The sequence below is a fragment of the Scardinius erythrophthalmus genome (genome assembly GCF_964197995.2).
Source record: "Scardinius erythrophthalmus genome assembly, chromosome: 1".
Taxonomy (NCBI): Eukaryota; Metazoa; Chordata; class Actinopteri; order Cypriniformes; family Leuciscidae; genus Scardinius; species Scardinius erythrophthalmus.
In genome coordinates, this window is record NC_138221.1 from 28,388,427 (window position 1) to 28,405,783 (window position 17,357).

The 17,357-nt window shown below is 37.2% G+C and overlaps 1 long non-coding RNA gene across 1 annotated transcript in view; it reads left to right on the top strand.

The window, feature by feature from the left end:
- Positions 1–12,080: 12,080 nt before the first annotated feature.
- Positions 12,081–17,357, top strand: part of LOC308693527 — a 91,677-nt gene continuing 86,400 nt past the window's right edge. The window contains exon 1 of the long non-coding RNA XR_014030466.1: positions 12,081–12,190. This is a non-coding gene — a long non-coding RNA (uncharacterized lncRNA). The remainder of the gene's footprint in view (positions 12,191–17,357) is intronic.

A 17,357-nucleotide genomic window follows, 5' to 3' on the forward strand; every position in this document is an offset into this window, starting at 1 on the left:
TTTGAGACATCAACCACTGGTCGAAGACCATAATGTTTGTATAAACTGTAGGTAACAACTGGTAAAATGTACATTTAGGTCATTAAAACCGTAATATTTTCTTCTCAGCCATGTCAACAATTATCTGTGAGTGAAATCTCCTCCCATCTGTTGTCTGATTGGCCTTTCACAAGGATTCCTGGGTAGTTAAAGTGCGTGGAGCCTGCTTCTATGCGGGCTTCGCGGAAGACCGCTTCAAGGGTACAAAGGGGGCGCTGCTGAGCACACTTCAGAGCGGTAAAATGCTGAATGGGACGGCCTACGGACTCGTAGACTCAGCGAGCACGCGCAATTCAAGTCCACGAGACCGAAAGTCCGCATGAAGTGCGCCATTTGGGACAGGGCCTTAGAAGCACTAACTTCCTGATGGTCGAGCGTACTGCGCAGACTCAAACTGAGCTTGACGATGTAGATGTGACGTGAGCAACCAGTCTGTCTTCTAGTAGCAGTGCCAAGCGAAATCTGAATCATTCCCTTCCGAAACTTGCAGAGACGGAGAGTGTGAGTAGGAGGTGTCCACGAGCTAGGAGCAGAAGAAACTTTTGCTAAGTATTCTGATTAATTATTTTGTCATTTTGCCTCCACGTCCCCTCGATTGCCCGCGAGCTTCTCCTCCCGTCCATACGGTAATCTCTCTACTGTGCGACAGAGAGTCGCGTGGTTATGACGCAATCGTTAGCCTATTTTTTACAAAAACTGCTTCTATGGGGCCATAAAGTAAGATAAAAGGTAATGGAGCCTTTTATACATTTTCGTGTTTCTTTAGAAATAAATAATGGACAAGTGGAGTCTATAAATGCCTCAGATGTAAAGTTATTCGCTGTCAAAGTGACGCCAAAATGAATGGGAGTCAATTAGGGCTGGGCGATATATCGCGCGATATTGTTATGCACATCTCGTCAGTAAAGCCGGTTCCTTGATTAGTAGTAAATCACCATCACCTGCTTTCAGATGGAGCGGCATTTAGGGCTGATGAGATAATTAAGTGATTAATTTAGTGATGATTGAGCATTATTGAAGACACCTGATGTTAACAAGCAGAATCACTGAAGGAGAAAATCACAAATTGTAAGTTACCATTAAGGTGATGGGTGTTTGCTTTAGTTGGGCTCTAGACCATTATATGTTTACTTTAATATTTACTGTTGTTCGTCTGCTGTTATTGATTTATAACAGTTAAATGAACAAAATAAAATGTTATCTTATAGTGTTGGTTATGTTTTGACATAATCATGCTGTGATCTGGAAAAGGAAACTTATTGAAATAGTTTGATTTAACTTGTTAGCAGCAGTTTTGTGATTCTTCAGCCTACGATTATCAGTACTTTAATTCAAAATATTTAATAAACATTGTTCTGATCAAAAGACATTCAGATAAATTCATTTAAAACACAGACATCAATAATCAGCCTGTGAATCTCAACAATGGTGACAATAATAAAGCATATTGCAGTGGCTGCCACCAATCACAACTCATTGATGGCTCCCATCATGCATTGCGGTATGAATAAATTATGATCTGAATTGTCTATGTAATTTACTTTTCCTAATTGAATATTCTGCTCCTCACCATTGTTGAGATGCATAGACTGAATGCATAGACTGAACCAACACCATCAGATCACTTTATTCTTAGTTCAACTGGCGATTATAATTCAGATACAACAGCCGAACAAAATCTAAAGTTAATAATATAAGGGTCAAGAGTCCAACTAAAGCAACCATTGATCGTCATAACGGTGGCTTACAATTTGTGATTTTCTCCTTCAGTGATTCTGCTTGTTAACATCAGGTGTCTTCAATAATGTTCAATCATCACTAAATTAATCACTTATTTATCTCATTAACTTAAACACTCTTGAGTGTGGACTCATACACTCCCAGGAGTGTTAATTTAACACTGGAGTTTTTGCTGTGTACAAAGAGCCGTAGTTAACTGACAAGCTGAGCCATATCGCATGAAATATCGCTGGCGATACGTCCGCGATATTAATGCGATATGGCTCAGCTTGTCAGTTAACTACGGCTCTTTGTAGTAAATTCTGCTCTATCTGAAAGCAGGTGATGGTGATTTACTACTAATCAAGGAACCGGCTTTACTGACGAGATGCGCATAACAATATCGCGATTTAAATCGCCCAGCCCTACCTAGAGTCAATGCTAACAGCAGGTGATGGTCTGCTAGCCAATGGCGGCGCCCGGGGAAGCTTCAACATAATATGAAACGCTGCCCCCCTGGTCAAAAGTGGCCTCACAAAATGGCGATTTTTCCCATCAGCCACAGCGGAGCTAGAGCCGTGACGTCACGTCGCCAAGCCCTATTTATACTCTCCAAATTGGCGCGCTCAAGTCTGGCAGGGCGCCAAGCGCTCCTATTGGACCACGCGCTACTGCTCACTTGCCATAGGTTTATGCAGTTGCAACAGCACAGCCATTCAGCTCGCTTCACGGGCTATGATGCTCCCACTGTGCAGTTGCAATGTGTTTTAAAATAAAGGCTTCAATATTAATTCATCATGATCACATTACACAACTGAAATTGCATGTCAAAATATACACTTTGTCAATATTTTTTGAGACCCCCCCAAAGTTTCACATATCTCGTTTTCAGGGGAGCCCATGTCTTATTAAAGGGTTAGTTCACCCAAAAATGAAAATTCTGTCAGTAATTATCCTACAAGCGCAGTAAAAAGTCACGCCTGATCCTCTTCCCCTTGACAGAAGTGAGAGCAAGAGGATCGGGTGTGACTATTTACTGCGCCGAGTCGAAGTACTCCCAAAAGTGCTATTCCACCATACATTATAGTTATCCTTTTTAACCCGCTTAGAAAAGTGCCACGTTTTATTTTGTGTCACCATACTTGGTCGTATAACTACTCGTGTAACTGTTTTTAAATAGGGAAAACGTTGATGTGTTTGGTCACTTCTAAATTCATTGCAGTTAGATACCATTGAATATACTGGGCTAAGCTAAATGCGATCAAAGTGTCACCGCGCGCCAGAGAGATTAAGTGCACGCACTGAGATGAGAGAGGTATGTATAAACTAGTCTTAATTAAGGGAATAACATAGTTTAATATGACAAACAACAAACAAATCCAGCATTTTGCAAACAAACTCGATCTACTTTGCAAAGGAAAACTCGACTCGCAAACAAACTCGATCTGCTTTGCAAAGGAAAACTCGACTCGCAAACAAACAGAAAGCAATGTGCAAGTACAAAGGTCAGTTTGAGTGAAAATGCAGTGGAGTAACAAATGTGTTGTGTTTTACAAATATAAATAAATGAGCCAAGATAATACTTAACAAATAAATACAAACCATCCTACAAATTGCATGTAACCTTTGAACAAATACCAAATCTAGTGCATACAAATGCATATCTGTCTGTTATGATTGTGACACTTGGCTTTTTATGAGATCTCTCGGCTCGATTTTCTCACAAATGTGTCCAGGCAGATTTTCTCACAAATGTGTCCATGCAGATTTTCTCACAAATGCAGTTGGGCAACTTCCTCTTCTAAAACAGTAGATGGCGCTAAACTAGGGGATTCATTTAGCGCTATTCCCCCGGGAGAAGCACTGGTTTGAAACTTGTCTTTAGCCCTATTCGGACGGGACTAGTTTCACAGGGGGACGTTAGAGAAATATCTGTTTCACAGACGTACTTTGAGATTTTAATCCTGTCCGAATCTGCCATGTCTGTCTTTTTCTCACACGACCTCTGTAAAAATTCCAGAGCAAATTACCTACTGTTTTTCGTCAAACTCGGCGGTCCTCAGAGAAATCTAATCCCGTCCGAATGCGAATGTCTGTGATTACCGGACATTTTTTTTCCAAAACGCTTTTTCTTATGTGTTTTGGTCAACGTGAACTGCCATACAATCTCTCGCTATCGCGCCGGTATTCAAGTTTCTGCTTTTTGCGCACCGATAATGGATGTAAATGTGTTTGGTAGCCTACACTGCGAAGAAAAAATAAAATAAAAAATGAAATCAACAAGAAGAGCCAAATCATGTAAACTGTTAAGACTGGCTACTGTAATATCAGTTAAGGTAAGGTAAGACTACTTTCATTTCTGCACTTAATTACATAACGTGTAAATTATATAAGTTAAAACTTTTTATTCCGGTGGGTTCATTATAAGAACCCAGTTCTATAAAATCATGATGATAAATCTATGTTTAGGTTTTTTTTTATACTACAATTTTTATAAAAGGTTTACAAAACACTAAATACGTTAGGACGTTTTACTTTATATTTCAAAGTGCTTATAATTTTAAAAGTACTTAATTTCAAATGACCATACGCAATCCACGCATTCTGAACACGTGATCTTCTGCAATGCCCACATGTAAAACAGACACTCCTACCTCGGTAATAAACACGGAGATGTTAGTCCCGTCCGAATCCGTACATGAAATCACAGACGTAGGTTGATAAGAATTGTAACTCAAACGTCGTTTGGAAAACTAGTCCCGTCCGAATAGGGCTTTTGCCTACAGCTAAGGAAAATGACCGGTGAACGGGTGTGCTTCTGTTTTAATTTATCTATAATTAACCTTTTTGTGGTTTTATTTTGCAAAATGTTTATTACATATCTAGACAGATTAGCACTTAGCAATTCACTCTCTCTAGGATAGGGGAATCTATAAACTGAAAGCTCTGCCATCATATGTTACTTTTTTTAACTTTTTGTAAAAACGTGAACATTAAAGGTACAATATGTAAGAATTTTGCATTAAAATATCCCAAAATCTCAAGGCCAGTGTTATATATTTTGTTAAGTTGATTACTTATAATATCCCAAATGTTTCCAACTATTTTAAAATCGTGAGAAAATTGCGATTTTAACCAAGGAAAGGGGGCGTTAGAGGAGGGGTGAGCTGGGAGTCGCCAGTCAGTTGCGTCATATCCGCGTTACCCTCGGTTTCCGCTCGTACTGCGTGGAGTCCTGGACAAATGCAGAAGTTGTAGTTGTAGCGTCTATCAAGCAACAAACGTTAGCTTGTTTCATGCTGTCGTTATGGAACACAATTATTCTTTACCGATTGCAGCTGGTTCTGTCGACAAAGCATGCTTAATTTGTAATAATAATAATAATTAGATTTGTGTTTAACGTTAGTTTATTGACATTGTTTATCTGGTGTTTATGGCAATGTAAATAAATATATCCAGGGGCATTTTGACCTATATAAGGTTATTTATCTAGACTTATTAGATGCATGTATCATCTTAATGTCAAATTCTAACATTCAAATTAAATTCAATTAGAAATTACACAGTACATGCCTGTTACTAATCAAATGAAATCATCAACAAAATCCATCTTCGCAGTGCAGAAGTGACACAGAAGCGGCATCTGATGTGGCACTAATATGTTTGCAGCATTTACAATTAAATATTTAAATATGAAATGTTTTCTGATTTTAACTTTTTAATTGAAAGGTACTTTAAATATGAAACAAAAAACGCCAGTAGGTGGCGGCAAGTCACAGTCTTAATGAGTGAGTCATTCACTCAACGGATTCAACCGATTTATTCGGGAACAAGGCAAGTGAACCTTATTGAATAGGTCACTGAATCATTGATTAAACTGATTAGTTCAAAATGCGGAACGAATCTCCGCTCTGTGTTTCTTGGAGACACAATTCTGCTGTGGTTTCATTTTGAAATTTTCATTGGCAAAATTAAAGGAAAAACATACAATATTGTTTCTAAAATGTAATGCACAATGTTAACACAATTCACAATGTTAACGTATTTAACTTTTGTATAAAATTAATATCACATTTGCAATCATGCTGATTTTTGGGAGAAGGCACTCTTGCTCATGTGATAGTGTAATGGGCTATAACTACATATAAATATGAGACAAAAACTCATGGGGGCAAAAACAACCTGTATCTTGAATTTTGAGGGCATTATAACAGCATAGCCTACATTACACAATGAAAGCATGGATAATAAACTCAATGTCAGCTCGCACATTGTTAAAACAATAATTACGATATCATCATAGATGATAGCCCACATATCACACACTCCTGTGCACAAAGAATGAACTTACAATTTAACTTACAATTACCCATTTTCTTCTTTTCTGGGTTTGCTACCGTTATGGATACACCAGGCTTGACTCTTAGCGTTCCCTCTAATGCGAATACAGTATATTCATCTTCACCTGTCCCTCATCACACAACATTCAGTCACTCTTTGTCTGACTTCTCCAATGGATACAGTTTCACTTGCTGCGGTGGTTTGGCTCCACTCCAGCGACCTCCTATGTCAATTTCCTGTGATATCCTGGTTTCCTCCAGCTATATATTCCTATTAAGTCACATACTCACCTGTTAACCTACTGTAAAAAGTTGGAAAAGACTTGGTTAAATTAATAAAAATAAAATTATTTTTAACATTTATTTCTTTAAAGGAGGGCAAATGGCTTGGGAATAAAGAGGGGGAAAGGAGCTGTAAACCTGACAAGGGTGCTTATGGGAAGATCTGTGTCATCCTGGCAAATTAAAATCAAGCAACATGGGTAAGAAATGTAAATTATAACTGGAAAACATCAATATCCTATACACATTAGTGAGCATAATTGAAGGTGTTTGTATTTCTGTGATGATGACATTTCATGAAGACAATTCTTCTTTAATATTGCAGTGCCAGGAGAACAAAGGGCAGCTCTACAATCACCACTAACAGTAACAATAGCACTGACAGTTGCTACAGTTGCAGTAATAGGTAATTCAGTAACATTAACAATAGTTGCAGCAGTAGTAGGGGCAACAGCAGGAGCAGCAGCTGGAATAATCATTTTACAATCACTATGGGAAGCAGAAGCAAGAAAAATAAAAGTAGCTATAGCAGTAGCAGGATGCCTAGCAGGAACAGCAACAGCATTATTGCACTTATTGTTAGGAACACAATCAATAACAGGAACAGCAGTAACTGGAGCGCTGGCAGGAGCTGCAATGGTTGCAGCAGGAAGAACACAATTACAGTCGGCAATTAATACAATAGAGTGGGTGATAGATAACTTACAATGGGCGGTTGACTTACCTGCAGCAACATTAACTGGAGGATCAGGAATAGCAGCAGCAACAATATCAAAAAAAGTATCACAGGCAAGAGCACCAGGATCAGCAGCATCAGAAGCAGGATCGGCTGCATCAGAATCACTAGCACCAGGATCAGCAGCATCAGAAGCAGGATCAGCAGCATCAGAATCACTAGCACCAGGATCAGCAGCATCAGAAGCAGGATCGGCTGCATCAGAATCACTAGCACCAGGATCAGCAGCATCAGAAGCAGGATCAGCAGCATCAGAATCACTAGCACCAGGATCAGCAGCATCAGGAGCAGGATCAGCAGCATCAGGAGTAGCAGCATCTGGAGCAGCAGGATTAGCAGTAGCAGGAGTCTCTGCAGCAGAAGTAGCAGCATCTGGAACAGCAGCAGCAGTAACAGCAGGAGTAACAGCTGGAGTAATCGGAGGATTTCTGGGAGGTGGACTTGCGGCAGGAACAGGAATTAACGGATCACAACAGAATGGAAAATCACAGACGCAATCAGCTGTGAGGGTAAGAGTGCAGATTGGTGTGGCATCCTGTGCAATTTATGCCTGTGCTTTCAATTAGAGATGCACCGATTAGAATTTTCTAGGCCAATTACGATTTCCAATTTTTCATTGAGTTTGACCAGCCGATACCGATTTTAGCCGATTCCGATTTCACTTTTTCTAACCACTTTACAGCACACACAAATATTTATTTTATATATATATATATATATATATATATTTTTTTTTTAATAAAACACCATATGCTTCTGTCAGGACCACTATCGTCAAATACTATGGACAATTAGCATACAGTTTGGATTGGCGGTATGGTTCAGTTCTGGGCGAGAACTCCCTGTGCATCCATGCAGCTTAGCATGGATAAGAGCAGGGAGAGCAGCAATAACCCCCCTTAGGGTAAACAGAACAGAAATTTGAAAAAAACAGAAAATTGTTGCTGCATACCCCTCTGACACTGGGTAGATGCACCCCTGTATTGATAGGCGTCCTATTCCTATAGGTAGACGTGGATCAGCTGACAGTCAGCTGAAGTTTAAATAGGTATTTTCTATAAATATTTTTGAGTCTTCATTTTCTTCTCTGACATATCCTACTCCAGTTCTTGTTAAAACACACTAGACATGCAAATTCTATGCATTTTGGGCACTTTTTGTGTGAAATCATATTTATTTTGTCCATCAAAAGTGTGCTATCACTTTAATTTAGCGTGAGCAGTGCAGCAAAAAAAGAGGCTTGTTTGAGATGAGCAAAATCTGGGCAGAACCGATCACCGGTGATCAGCGCGAGATGCATGCCGGTTAGAAATGTGTCCCGCCTTGCTCTGATGTCATGCTGACGTATGTCAAAAAACTCTCGCGACCGCAAGGCGCACGTGGGGCGCAGTTGCTCTCCACCGACTGCGCTGATCAAATGAATGAATGAATGAATAAATGTATTCTTTTTTTTTTCTTCTTTAGAACATGATCATTAGTAACAAAACATATTTTAACAGAAAACAATACAATTAAAAGTCTCAGCATGTTCAAAAGAAAGGAAAAAAAGGAGAAGGAAGAAGCTAACTTATATTTGCCTTCCCCTTTTACACATCTAGCTTCTAAACGGCTACTATTTACTCTTGCAAGATATCATCATTTATCCTTATTGAGAAAAAACTTCATCATTTGAAGTACATTTATCTGAAAATAAAAAACACAATATAATATAAAAAAATAATAATAATTTAAATATATGCAAAATGGCAAGAAACAGACTGTATGGTAATTCAAATCAACCTCTTGAAGAGGAAATGAGACATTTGTCCCATGTCCACCTTAATTTATATACTTTTCTAATACCCACTAAGCAAAATGATGTCCAAAACACGTCTTTTCAACGTCTTTGTCACAAAAGTCGGACGTTGAAATGACGTCCACTGAGGAGCCAGAATGAAAGTTTTTATGACGTCTTTTTTGACGTGTTCTGCACGTCCGATATAGACGTTCATCGAACCTTCGTACAAGCTTAAAACTATAGTTCAGATGTGGCCATTGTGGACATATTTTCAGCATCATTTATGGTCTCATTTATACATAATTACTTTGACTATTGCTGTCAGATGATCTTAGTGAGAATTAACAGAGGTTTAGATGTTGATATTTGTTTAATTTGAAGTGTCACCATTGTGGTGATCAATGTTTGCTTTAGTTGGGCTCTTGGTCCCCTTTCTTTTACTTTAACTTTTAATTGACTGCTCTAACTGTGTGTTTGTAAAGCACATTTGTTGTGGCAGAGAAAGCCAATAATAAGTAAGATCAGCTGTTTTCAGCTTATTGATGATCATGAAATCATTACAAAACAAGCATCTAATGTTGTCAGATGCTTTGGCATTCATAACCACCAACCTTGTGGGACTGCAATATTGGTGCCTAAAGCATTAAAATGATCACTTATTTGAAGGTGTATAAAAAAAAAGCATGTGCACATGATGTTTTTGAGCAAATGTAACATCTAGTCACACATAGACATCAATATTTTGGATATGAATCACAACAACGGTGACAATCAAAACAAAAAAGCTTGGGAATTAAGGATGAGTTTTGTACTATGAAAGCTACCCATCATGCATTGCAGCATGTAGGTTTTTTTGTTTTTGTTTTTTTTGTCACCATTGTTGTGAATCATATGCAAAATCTTGATGTCTGTGTGTGACTACGTGATACACTTGCTCAAAACATCATGTGCACATGCTTTTTATACACCTTCAAATAAGTGATCATTTTAATACTTTTCACACCAGTATTGCAGTTCCACAAGGTTGGTGGTTATGAATGCCAAAGCATCTGACAACATTAGATGCTTGTTTTGTAAGGATTTCATGATCATCAATAAGCTGAAAACAGCTGATCTTATTTATTATTGGCTTTCTCTGCCACAACAATTGTGCTTTACAAACACACAGTTAAAGCAGTCAAATAAAAGTTAAAGTAAAAGAAAGGGGACCAAGAGCCCAACTAAAGCAAACACTGATCAACACAATGGTGACACTTCAAATTAAACAAATATCAACATCTAAACCTCTGTTAATTCTCACTAAGATCATCTGACAGCAATAGTCAAAGTAATTATGTATAAATGAGACCATAAATGATGCTGAAAATATGTCCACAATGGCCACATCTGAACTAGTTTTAAGCTTTTACGAAGGTTCGACGAACGTCTATATCGGACGTGCAGAACACGTCAGAAAAAGACGTCATAAAAACTTTCATTCTGGCTCCTCAGTGGACGTCATTTCAACGTCCGACTTTTGTGACAAAGACGTTGAAAAGACGTGTTTTGGACATCATTTTGCTTAGTGGGTATAGACATTTTAAACCTTCTTTTGAATTGCACAATATGTTTGCTTTCTTTAATTGTTACAGGTAAACTATTCCACAGCCTTACCCCGTTGACAGATATGCACATGCTTTTGAGTGTGGTGCGTGCCATTGATTGAGAGAGATTTCCTCTCCTTATATCTACTATCTCTTTCCTTAAACCATTTTTGGGTATTATTAGGGAGTACTTTGTTTTTAGCTTTGTACATAATTTGTGTGGTCTTAAGATCCACTTTGTCTTTAAATTTTAATGTTTGTTATTTTAAAAATAAATCATTTGTATGTACATGATAGTCAACATTGCAAACTATTCTCATTGCCTTTTTCTGCATAGTGCATATCGTCTTTAGGGTGGTTTTATAAGTATTGCTCCACACCTCAGTACAATAGGACAAATAAGGAAGAAAAAGCGTGCAGTATAAAATATACATTGTTTCCTGGTTCAATATGTGTCTCACTTTAAAGTATACCAGTGATCTTTGCCAATTTAGAACTAATGCAATTGACTTGTGGTTTCCAGCTGAGCTTATGATCAATTATTACTCCCAGAAAGGAGTTTTCATAAACTCTTTCTAATCTAGTGTTATCACACAGTACTTCAATAGTTAAATCTTCAGGAATTCTACGTTTCCCAAAAATCATAAATTTAGTTTTCTTTATATTAAGAGATAATTTGTTTAAATCAAACCACAATTTAAGTTTAACCAACTCTTCAGAGACAATCTTCAACAAATGTTGGAGATTCTCTCCTTTACAAAATATATTTGTGTCATCTGCAAAGATTACAAATTTCAGCAAATCAGATGTTTTGACAATATAATTTATGTATAATATAAATAATTTTGGTCCTAGTATTGAACCTTGTGGTAAACCATATATTGTATTTTGGAGCTTTGACTTTTCCTCTCCCATCTGCACAAATTGTTGTCTATGTTCTAAATAGCTTTTTATCCAATTTAGCCCTATTCCCCTAATTCCATACGTTTCCAATTTTTGAAGCAAAATGTGATGATCTATTGTATCAAAGGCTTTTTTAAGGTCAATGAATACACCTATAGCGAACTTCTTGTCATCAATACTAGTTGTTAATTCTTCCACCAGGTCAATTAGAGCCAGAGATGTAGAACGATTTGATATAAAACCATATTGACTATCAGTTAAGATCCCATATTTATCAATAAAACTGTCCAATCTGGTGGAAAATATCTTCTCTAAAATTTTAGAAAATTGGGGAAGCAAAGAAATTGGCCTATAGTTAGTGTAAAAAATTATGTTCACCAGCTTTAAAGATAGGAACGACTTTAGCTATTTTCATCTTTGTGGGAAAGGAACCCAATTTCAGAGAGAGATTGGAAATATATACTATGGGATCTACTATTGCTACAATTAATTGTTTAATTAAAAACATATCAATATCATCACAGTCTCTTGATGTTTTATTCTTAAAGTTATTGACAATATCAAGTACTTCGGTTTTATCAGTGTCTCTCAAAAAAATAGTTGCTGGATTTCTTTCTTCAAAGAATTGTGATTGGCAACACTGTGCACGAGCGTAAATCCCGTGATATTCATCTTTGATCTCGCAGGTGTCTGATCCACTACGAGAAGAGAGATCTGTCCGGCTTGCCTGCTCTTTTTTCACTCCTCCTCTCACTGCAGCCGCTCCTACTCTCGCATACATTTCAGGCGAGGCAAGTCGCATCTCAAACAAGCCTAAAGAGTCGGTGCTGAAACCCCCGCTTCACTGCTGCTCACGCGACGCTCCTGCTTGACGCTCACGCGCAATGCACTCATTTATGGCGTTCCGATAGGCTCTTTAATATAACTTTGCAGCACACACTCGTCTAAATGAACGTCTCACTCAACGTCTTAATTTTTTAAACTTTTTTTTCTGCTATTTATTCCATTAAATTTAAGGTGCAGACGAGGCGTACACGTCACGCAGACGTAAATCACGTGTGGCAGTAAAGTGTATAGGCTTGTTTGAGATGAGCAAAATCTGTGCAGAATCGATCACCGGTGATCAGCACGAGATGCATGCCGGTTAGAAATGTGTCCGAGTGCGGTCCGCCTTGCTCTGATGTCATGCATGACGTATGTCAAAAAACTCTCGCGACCGCAAGGCCGACGTGTCGGATTCTGCAGTCAAGCGCAGTTGCTCTCCACCGACTGCGCTGATCAAAAGCATGATGGGAATCGATTTACTGACGGCACACCTAATGTTCATTGGTTTAAACAACCGTGATGTATTGTTCTCTTTTGTTTGATTATAAAACTCTGATATCATGTTTTATGTGTAGTATACCTTATGTGTGAATATTCCCAAACTATCTGACAGATGCGATCTCTGTGGGTTATGCAATGTAATTTTTATTAAAAAACAAAAACATATGTCTGTATTAAAGAAAAAAAAGATTGATAAACATGTATCTGGAATGGAATTAAATAAGTTGGCTACTTTGGGTGTCTTGTTCATTAAAAGCAACAGAACTTAAAGGGCCCTAGCCCTTGTTTTTGCGCATTCTTGTGTAGGGGTAGGGTGTCCCAAAACTCAAAGGATGTCCCAAGACTTAAAACGAAGGGGGAGATGAATTATAAGTATATTTTCGCAAATAAGCATGTTACAATTTCGAAATATGTTGGAATATGTTAGTTTGATGCACATCCAATGGACTGTTGAGTATTTCACAAAGCTATCTTGTTCATGATATCTGCCGAGTGCTTCAATAGAGTCTGTCCATGAAATATACATCTGATCTAGGTAGTTAATCTAATTTTATTTTAGATTTTGGCTTCCAAGGATTATAAAAAGAAGATATGTGAGGTAAAACTATTAAAAACTAGCCGCGTTCGTCTAGCGCGTCATCTTTCCCATCACAGCGCGCTGTCATTTCTCCCCAAACTTAGGCTACGTCAGAATCAGCACTGAGCACAATCGGTGATTGTTGTAAAATGCAGTGCAATGATCCGCGCAAGAGACTTTGTCCCTGTTCCCATGGCGGCGCGCGCTGCAACTAGATTTGGGTTTTGTATATATATATATATATTTATATTATATATATTTAAGGAATTCAAATAATAAATAGACACACCGTTTCGTGACTCTTTACTGTCCAAGCAGGACGTGAACTGATTGATTATCTCTTCTAGTTACAGCACATGAATGAATATCAGGATAGGCCTATGTTGTTTAAGTGTGATGTTAAAAACCATGGGAGAATTGAAAGAGAAACTCTGGCTCTATGTTAATTCTCTTCCGTCTTTTATTGTGCCAAACTATTTCTGTACCTGTTGATACAAATCTAAATGTTTTTATGCACAAGCAAAGACATTTAGGCTAAATAATAATAATAAACTGTGCTCGTCTTTCTCTTTTGAGGTGTAGGCCTAATTGTTAAGTATAATTATTTTAACTGTCAGATCGCCTGTCAATCAAACTTTGGCGAAACTCTAAAACGAAATATTACAACTCTAAAATTAAACATTACATATTACAAATTACAAATATTATTTATGTTAGTTAGCCCAAATGTTTACAACTACGTTCTTTTGTGTTGGTCAAGAGACTCCTAGTGGTGAATAGTAGGCTACATGATTTCTTCATAAGTAGGCTATCTGTGGATATGTTGACAAGAAACAATGTCAAACACAAATTTTAACATGATCATTTGTGTAAATTAATATTTACTATTTGGAATAAAAAGCTATACATAAGCAAGGTAAAATCACTTAATTGCTAATAAAATACAATTGAAGATCAGTGATACCAATCTTTCATTTGAAAGTCATGTGTCTAGTATCTGTAAAACTGCATTTTTCCATCTTCAAAATATATCTAAATTACGCCATATGCTCTCATTGACAATTGCAGAACAATTAGTTCATGCGTTCATGACCTCAAGGCTAGATTATTGTAATGCTCTACTGGGTGGTTACCCTGCACGCTTAATAAACAAATGTAACGGTGGTCAGGCGGTGAAGGGACTGAGACCAAAACTGTCTTTTCTCACATTTATTCCTTTGGAAAATCAGAACACAAAACATGCCTTCAGGCACTGGCGTACATAAAACAGCATCCGATGTAAAGCATACCGCTTCTGATCTTCTGTTGTAAATTATTACAAAAAGAAACATTCATACAGAAGGATACACCTTTAGCATACTAGACGGGGATAAAATAAACTTAAGAAAAATACACAGGAAAATATTTCCTCATTCTGTAACTAATTCACATTTAACATATGGAGCAACATACCTTTGGAAAATCAGAACACAAAACATGCCTTCAGGCACTGGCGTACATAAAACAGCATCTGCACATACAAAATAAAAGAAATACACTGAATACATGGAAAGTTGCTAGCGAAGTTTACAGCTAGTCACGTAAGACTCAGTGTGTATGAACTCGTAGTCATAATGAAAGCATTAATAAACTTTCTCTAAGTTGCTAGAATTGCACCCAAATCTTAACAATACATGTAAAGTAATATAACTCAGGTTATATGTCGAAGTTTTCAACATTTTACAGTTACAACATTAAAACAAAGTGGGAAGTGCTTTATACAGTCAACCTACCCGATGTAAAGCATACCGCTTCTGATAGGGTACGGCAACAACACAAGGACAAAACGCAGCAGAGCTGCAGTACACCATTTCTCCAAAGCACTAAATGGTTTAGCTCCACAGTACTTGAGCGAGCTCTTAACGCATTATAGTCCTTCACGTCTATTGCGATCTCAAAATTCTGGCCAGTTGATAATACCTAGAATATCAAAATCGACTGCTGGCGGTAGATCCTTCTCCTATTTAGCACCAAAACTTTGGAACAGCCTTCCTACCATTGTCCGGGAAGCAGACACACTCTGTCAGTTCAAAGCTAGACTAAAAACACATCTCTTTGACCTAGCTTTCACTTGATACATTATAGACTTCTATAATTCAATATTAGGCTGCATAGATTAGGTCAGCTGGAACCGGGAACACTTCCCATAAATCCTGATGTACTCGTTACATCATAAAAAGGATGGCATCTACGCTAATTTTAGTGTCTTTGTTTATCCCGAGGTTTTCCCGCAGCCTGCCGGATCCAGGCCGTATCCAGATCTGATGAAGGACCTTCGCCTGGACCCGATGACAATGCAGTGCTGAAGTACCAACTAGCAGAGGTGGGAGTAAGTCACACATGAACAAGTCACAAGTCTCAAGTCTTAACCTTCAAGTCTCAAGCAAGTCCAAGTCAATTTTGTGAAAAGCAAGTCAAGTCAAGTCAAGTCACTGCTTTATGTCAAGCAAGTCAAGTCAAGTCGTAGCTTGGGTCACAAGTCACTGGCAAGTCATACAAACGTTTGATGATTTCACTGAATGTATATATTAAAATAAGTTAAAACTACATAAGTTGTGGACTATGGTTTTATTTGAAACATTTTTTTTAATATGCATTTCCACATGCTGAGTGGTTAAAAATCTAAAAAAGAAAAAAGAAATAAAATTTCAAACTACATAGCCTAAAATGTAAATGTAATTGAAATTAGGCCAACATTAAAGCATGAAAAATAAATATGCCTCAAACATTGCAGTAGACCATTAAAAGATATTAAATAATTCACAATTCAAGTATAATTGTTCCTATGCCACCAAATGGCATTCCTCAAACTGGCATCCCCTTTATGGAACATGAACACATCCTTAACAACAAGTTAGATCTTTCCTTTTTAACAAAAGAATAACAAGAAAAAAAAAACAGTAATAATTTAATTGACACAAAACTTACACCTGTCAATCAGGTGGATTGACTATTGTACATTATTAATCTGTGTGAGTGAGTGATTTATTAATATTTGTGAATGATGTGTGTGCATGTGTACTCAGCAAAAACTCCAGTGTTAGATTAACACTCCTGGGAGTGTATACGAGTCCACACTCAAGAGTGTAAAAGTGTTAAAATATGAGTGTTAAATTAACACTCAAGAGTGTTAAAGTTAATGAGATAATTAAGTGATTAATTGAGTGATGATTGAGCATTATTGAAGACACCTGATGATAACAAGCAGACTCACTGAAGGAGAAAATCACAAATTGTAAGTTACCATTATGGCGATTTGTGTTTGCTTTAGTTGGGCTCTAGACCCTTTTATGTTTACTTTAAATTTTGTTTGTCTGCTGTTATTGATTTATAACAGTCAAATGAACAAAGAAAAGTGTGATCTGATAGTGTTGGTTATGTTTTGACATAATCATGTTGTGAACCTTAAAAACGAAATTTATTGAGGTATCTTAACTTGATAATTACAGCAGCTCTGCGATTCTACAGCATATGATTATCAGTATTTTTCATATAATTCAAAATATTTAATAAACATTGTTCTGATCAAAACACTTTCAAATGAATTTATTTAGAAACACAGATATCAATAATCTGCCTGTGAATCTCAACAATAGTGACAATAATAAAGCATGTTGCAGTGGCTGCCACCAATCACAACTCATTAATGGCTCCCATCATGCATTGCGGTATGAATAAATTATGATCTGAATTGTCTATGTAATTTATTTTTCCTAATTGAATATTCTGCTCGTCACCATTGTTGAGATGCATATGAATCTTGACGTCTGTGTGTGCCTAAAAGAAAGATTTTTTTATCTTTTTTTTTTCAAAACAACTTTTAAGAAATCCTTTGTATTATATCTAAAATTCTGGATATTTATGCAGAATCACAGTTATGCTGTAAACAACAACGTAAATCTAAGTCAGAAATAAGGATCTTAATGAGCTCAGTGATCAAGTTCAAATGATGATTGGCATAATATAACCAACACCATCAGATCACTTTTTTGCTTTGTTCATCTGGCAGTTATAACTCAGATACAGCAGTCAGACA